This window comes from Oncorhynchus keta, unplaced genomic scaffold (genome assembly GCF_023373465.1).
Source record: "Oncorhynchus keta strain PuntledgeMale-10-30-2019 unplaced genomic scaffold, Oket_V2 Un_contig_16517_pilon_pilon, whole genome shotgun sequence".
Taxonomy (NCBI): domain Eukaryota; kingdom Metazoa; phylum Chordata; class Actinopteri; order Salmoniformes; family Salmonidae; genus Oncorhynchus; species Oncorhynchus keta.
In genome coordinates, this window is record NW_026279959.1 from 5,001 (window position 1) to 10,543 (window position 5,543).

Sequence of the window (5,543 nt, forward strand, 5' to 3'; positions counted from 1 at the left end):
AGAAAATTAAAGGCAAGAAACCAACCAGTATGGATTGAATAAAGACTGGAATTTCGTGAAATGTCACGTTTCATAGACATTCCCAGTGTTTCATGTTTTCAGTGTGTGAGAGTGTTTCAGTGTTGAGGTGTTTCAGTGTGTGAGAGGTGTTGAGGTGTTTCAGTGTGAGAGGTGTTGAGGTGTTTCAGTGTGTGAGAGGTGTTGAGGTGTTTCAGTGTGTGTGTGAGGTGTTCAGTGTGTGTGTGGTGTTTTGTGGTGTGTGTTTCAGTGTGTGTGAAGGTGTTGAGGTGTTTCAGTGTGTGTGTGAGGTGTTTCAGGGTGTGTTCAGTGTGTGTGTGAGTGTTTCAGTGTGTGGTGTTGAGGTGTTTCAGTGTGTGTGTGAGGTGTTTCAGTGTGTGTGTGTGAGGTGTTTCAGTGTGTGTGAGAGGTGTTCCGAGTGTGTGTGAGGTGTTTCAGTGTGTGTGTGTGAGAGGCGTTTCAGTGTATGTGAGAGGCATTTCAGTGTGTGTGGTGGCGTTCGGTGTGTGTGTGAGGCGTTCCGTGTGTGGTGTGTGTGTGAGACGTTCCGGTGTGTGTGTGTGTGAGGCGTTTCGGTGTGTGTGTGTGAGGCGTTTCAGTGTGTGTGTGTGAGGCGTTTCTAGTGTGTGTGTGTGAGGCGTTTCAGTGTGTGTGTGTGAGCGTTTCAGTGTGTGTGTGTGAGGCGTTTCAGTGTGTGTGAGAGGCGTTTCAGTGTGTGTGAGGAGGCGTTTCAGTGTGTGTGTGTGAGGCGTTTCAGTGTGTGTGTGTGAGGCGTTTCAGTGTGTGTGTGTAGGCGTTTCAGTGTGTGTGTGTGAGGCGTTTCCGTGTGTGTGTGAGAGCGTTTCAGTGTGTGTGTGTGAGGCATTTCAGTGGTGTGTGTGTGTGAGCGTTTCAGTGTGTGTGTGTGTGTGTGTGTGTGTGTGTGAGGCGTTTCAGTGTGTGTGTGTGTGTGTGAGGCGTTTCAGTGTGTGTGTGTGTGTGTGTGTGTGTGTGTGAGGCGTTTCAGTGTATGTGTGTGTGTGTGTGAGGCGTTTCAGTGTGTGTGTGTGTGTGTGTGAGGCGTTTCAGTGTGTGTGTGAGGCGTTTCAGTGTGTGTGTGTGTGTGAGGCGTTTCAGTGTGTGTGTGTGTGTGAGGCGTTTCAGTGTGTGTGTGTGAGAGCGTTTCAGTGTGTGTGTGTGTGTGTGTGTGTGTGTGAGGCGTTTCAGTGTGTGTGTGTGTGTGAGGCGTTTCAGTGTGTGTGTGTGTGTGAGGCGTTTCAGTGTGTGTGTGTGTGTGTGTAGGCGTTTCAGTGTTGTGTGAGGCGTTTCAGTGTGTGTGAGAGGCGTTTCAGTGTGTGTGTGAGAGGCGTTTCAGTGTGTGTGTGTGTGAGGCGTTTCAGTGTGTGTGTGTGTGTAGGCGTTTCAGTGTGTGTGTGTGTGTGAGGCGTTTCAGTGTGTGTGTGTGTGAGGCGTTTCAGTGTGTGTGTGTGTGTGTGTGTGTGTGTGTGTGTGTGTGAGCGTTTCAGTAGTGAGCTCTGAAAGAATTAGGCTGCGGTGCCTCTCCCTCAGCACGAGCCCTCTCTATATTACTCTGTCTGTCTTGGTGTGTTTCAAATATCATCGGTGTTAACCAAAGGCCTGGGGGACAATACATTATCAAGGGTTACAACAGCCCAACCAATGGCTTGATCCTGTTTTTAATCAAAATATGTGCCGCTCTATTCAGATTAGGCCTATCAGGAGGGACGGCCTATCATCAGGGGACGGCCTATCAGGGGACGGCCTATCAGCCCATCAGGACGGCCTATCAGGGGGACGGCCTACCAGGGAACAGTGGTTTAATTGCCTTGTTCAGGGCCAGAACGACAGATTTTGACCTTGTCGGCTCAGGGTTCGGTTACTGGCCCAACTCTCTAACCACTAGGCTTCCTGCCACCCCAGATACTGGAGGTTCATATTAAAATGTGTGTGCAGTGGTATGATTAATTATGATTATTCCATGTTCAGGTAGAGGGGATGTTCACTGATTTATCTTCTTGTGTTAAAGTTAGCGGCACAACATCTTGCATACCAGGATTAGAAAACATCAGCTTTTGTGATAATGAGAAGTTCCTGTACAAATCACCTGGCAACAAGCTCAGTTTATAATGAGAAGTTCCTGTACAAATCACCTGGCAACAAGCTCAGTTTATAATGAGAAGTTCCTGTACAAATCACCTGGCAACAAGCTCAGTTTATAATGAGAAGTTCCTGTACAAATCACCTGGCAACAAGCTCAGTTTATAATGAGAAGTTCCTGTACAAATCACCTGGCAACAAGCTCAGTTTATAATGAGAAGTTCCTGTACAAATCACCTGGCAACAAGCCAGTTTATAATGAGAAGTTCCACAGATCACCTGGCAACAAGCTCAGTTTATAATCCAGAAATGAGAAGTTCCTGTACAGATCACCTGGCAACAAGCTCAGTTTATATAATGAGAAGTTCCTGTACAAATCACCTGGCAACAAGCTCAGTTTATAATGAGAAGACAGATCACCTCAAGCTCAGTTTATAATGAGAACAAGATCACCTGGCAACAAGCTCAGTGGCAACAAGCTCAGTTTATAATGAGAAGTTCCTGTACAAATCACCTGGCAACAAGCTCAGTTTATAATGAGAAGTTCCTGTACAAATCAGACACCTGGTACAAATCACCTGGCAACAAGCTCAGTTTATAATGAGAAGTTCCTGTACAAATCACCTGGCAACAAGCTCAGTTTATAATGAGGAGTTCCTGTACAAATCACCTGGCAACAAGCTCAGTTTATAATGAGAAGTTCCTGTACAGATCACCTGGCAACAAGCCTGTTCCTGCAGATCACCTGGCTCAAGCTCAGTTTATAATGAGAAGTTCCTGTACAAATCACCTGGCAACAAGCTCAGTTTATAATGAGAAGTTCCTGTACAAATCACCTGGCAACAAGCTCAGTTTATAATGAGAAGTTTTCACCTGGCAACAAGCTCAGTTTCAGGAAGCCCGAGTGCTTGACAGTCTCTACACCTGGTAACAAGCTCAGTTTCAGGAAACCAGAGTGCTTGACAGTCTCTACACCTGGTAACAAAGCTCAGTTTCAGGAAACCCGAGTGCTTGACAGTCTCTACACCGGGTAACAAGCTCAGTTTCAGGAAACCCGAGTGCTTGACAGTCTCTACACCGGGTAACAAGCTCAGTTTCAGGAAACCCGAGTGCTTGACAGTCTCTACACCTGGTAACAAGCTCAGTTTCAGGAAACCCGAGTGCTTGACAGTCTCTACACCGGGTAACAAGCTCAGTTTCAGAAACCCGAGTGCTTTGACAGTCTCTACACCTGGGTAACAAGCTCAGTTTCAGGAAACCCGAGTGCTTGACAGTCTCTACACCTGGTGCCTGTTTCAGGAAACCCGGGTGCTTGACAGTCTCACCGGGTAACAAGCTCAGTTTCAGGAAACCCGAGTGCTTGACAGTCTCTACACTGGGTAACAAGCTCAGTTCCAGGAAACCCGAGTGCTTGACAGTCTCTACACCGGGTAACAAGCTCAGTTTCAGGAAACCAGGAGTGCTTGACAGTCTCTACACCTGGTAACAAGCTCAGTTTCAGGAAACCCGAGTGCTTGACAGTCTCTACACCTGGTAACAAGCTCAGTTTCAGGAAACCCGAGTGCTTGACAGTCTCTACACCTGGTAAAGCTCAGTTTTTGACAGTCTCTACACTGGGTAACAAGCTCAGTTTCAGGAAACCCGAGTGCTTGACAGTCTACACACCGGGTAACAAGCTCAGTTTCAGTGAAAACCCGAGTGCTTGACAGTCTCTACACCGGGTAACAAGCTCAGTTTCAGGAAACCGAGTGCTTGACAAACATTTTGCATGACCTTTTTTTCCACTGGATATTTCTAGAAGTTCTTGCGTTCTGTGACCGGCCATTTTTATCAAGAGCGTTTATTTATTTGCTCAGTATCTCAACAAACTAAAAGTATCTGGAATGGAATTGACTAAGTGTACAGAAAGACTACAACATCAAAGTGTTACTCACATTCTGGCCTTTTTTCTGGAGCTTAAAGACTGAACTAAGGATTCATAAAAAGTTAATCAAGTTCCTCCTGTCATGGCGCCATCACAACCAGATCTTTCACAGACGACCAATTGTAAAGCTCTATACCGCCATTAGGCCCAATCAGATCCGCTGTTACACTGCAGCCACTCCACCAATGGGCCCTGAACATAGTGAACACAAGTAACCTAGTGAAGAGAGACAGTGGGAGGCCTGACTGGACCCCTCGCTGCCTGCCAGACTCAGGCCTGCTGACTGGACCTCTCCCTCCCTGCCAGACTCAGGCCTGCTGACTGGACCTCTCCCCTGCCTGACTGCCAGACTCAGGCCTGCTGACTCAACCCCTCCTCCCTGCCAGACTCAGGCCTGCTGACTCAACCCTCCCTCCCTGCCAGACTCAGGCCTGCTGACTGGACCCCTCCCTGCCTGCCAGACTCAGGCCTGCTGACTGGACCCCTCCCTGCCTGCCAGACTCAGGCCTGCTGACTAAACCCCAACCTGCCTGCCAGAGTCGAAGCTGGGCAGCAACCATTTTGACTGGTTTAAGTGCTTTCTTTTTTCTTCCCAGGCTGTCTCTTACAAGAAAGGTACAAATCACAAATGCTTGGGCATCTTGTCCAGGGGGGTTTATCAAAAAGGAGAGAGGAAGAGAATCTATTTACATAAAAAAAAAACTTTGACCTTAAAAAATAAACAACTTTTTTTGGGTTTGTTTTTTTTCGCCCCCTTTTTTGTTGACTCCCCCATAATGCCTTGTGTTTGACCTTTCTTGTAGGGTCAGCCGGGCGGAAAGGTAAAGAGGCGTCCGTGGAGGAGACCACCACGCCCAGTACCCCCTCCCTGCCTCCTCCTCTTCTCCCTCCCTCCCCCCAGCCCCGAACCCCAACTGACCCCCTTAACACCTCGATCACCAACGGGACACACCCCTTCACCCCACGGGCATCGGCCAGGACTTCTACAGCCCCCTTTCCCCTGGTGGGGAGCGGGTGTCCCTCAGCTCCCCTCCTGCAGCGCCCAGCTCATACAGACGTTCTACTCCAAAAAGCCCTACAGGAGTCCGCTCAGGAGCAGCTCCTACTGTTTGCCCTGTCCACTGCACCCTACCTCCTGCCTCCAGGCTCTGGCTCTAGCCTGTCCCGCTCTTCAGCCCAGCCCCTACAGTCTCCTGCAGGCCCAGAGGTGAATGGTAGTGGCGGTGCCCCGTCCCCCTCTCCCAGCCAGTCTGAGGGGACTGGGGGCAGTGTGTCTGATTGGGAGGACATGGACACCTCAGAGATCGCCCGACAGATCAAGGAGCAGCTGATTAAACACAACATTGGCCAGCGGGTGTTTGGCCACTATGTACTGGGCCTGTCCCAAGGCTCGGTCAGTGAGATCCTGGCTCGGCCCAAACCCTGGAGCAAGCTGACCATCCGGGGGAAAGAGCCCTTCCACAAGATGAGGCAGTTCCTGTCTGACGAGCAGAACATCCTGGCA

The 5,543-nt window shown here is 49.3% G+C and overlaps 1 long non-coding RNA gene across 7 annotated transcripts; it reads right to left on the bottom strand.

Annotated features, from left to right (window-relative positions):
• Positions 1–2,106: 2,106 nt before the first annotated feature.
• On the bottom strand, positions 2,107–3,694 carry LOC127919391 (uncharacterized). 7 transcript variants are annotated; one of them, XR_008102799.1, is made up of 4 exons: positions 3,595–3,694; positions 2,989–3,090; positions 2,694–2,739; positions 2,107–2,352 (listed from the first exon to the last, which is right to left on the bottom strand). It is a non-coding gene; the product is annotated as an uncharacterized LOC127919391 (long non-coding RNA). The 7 variants fall into 7 exon arrangements; XR_008102800.1 differs by lacking the exon at positions 2,694–2,739 and adding an exon at positions 2,906–2,951; XR_008102803.1 differs by having other exon boundaries at positions 3,646–3,692.
• Positions 3,695–5,543: the final 1,849 nt, after the last annotated feature.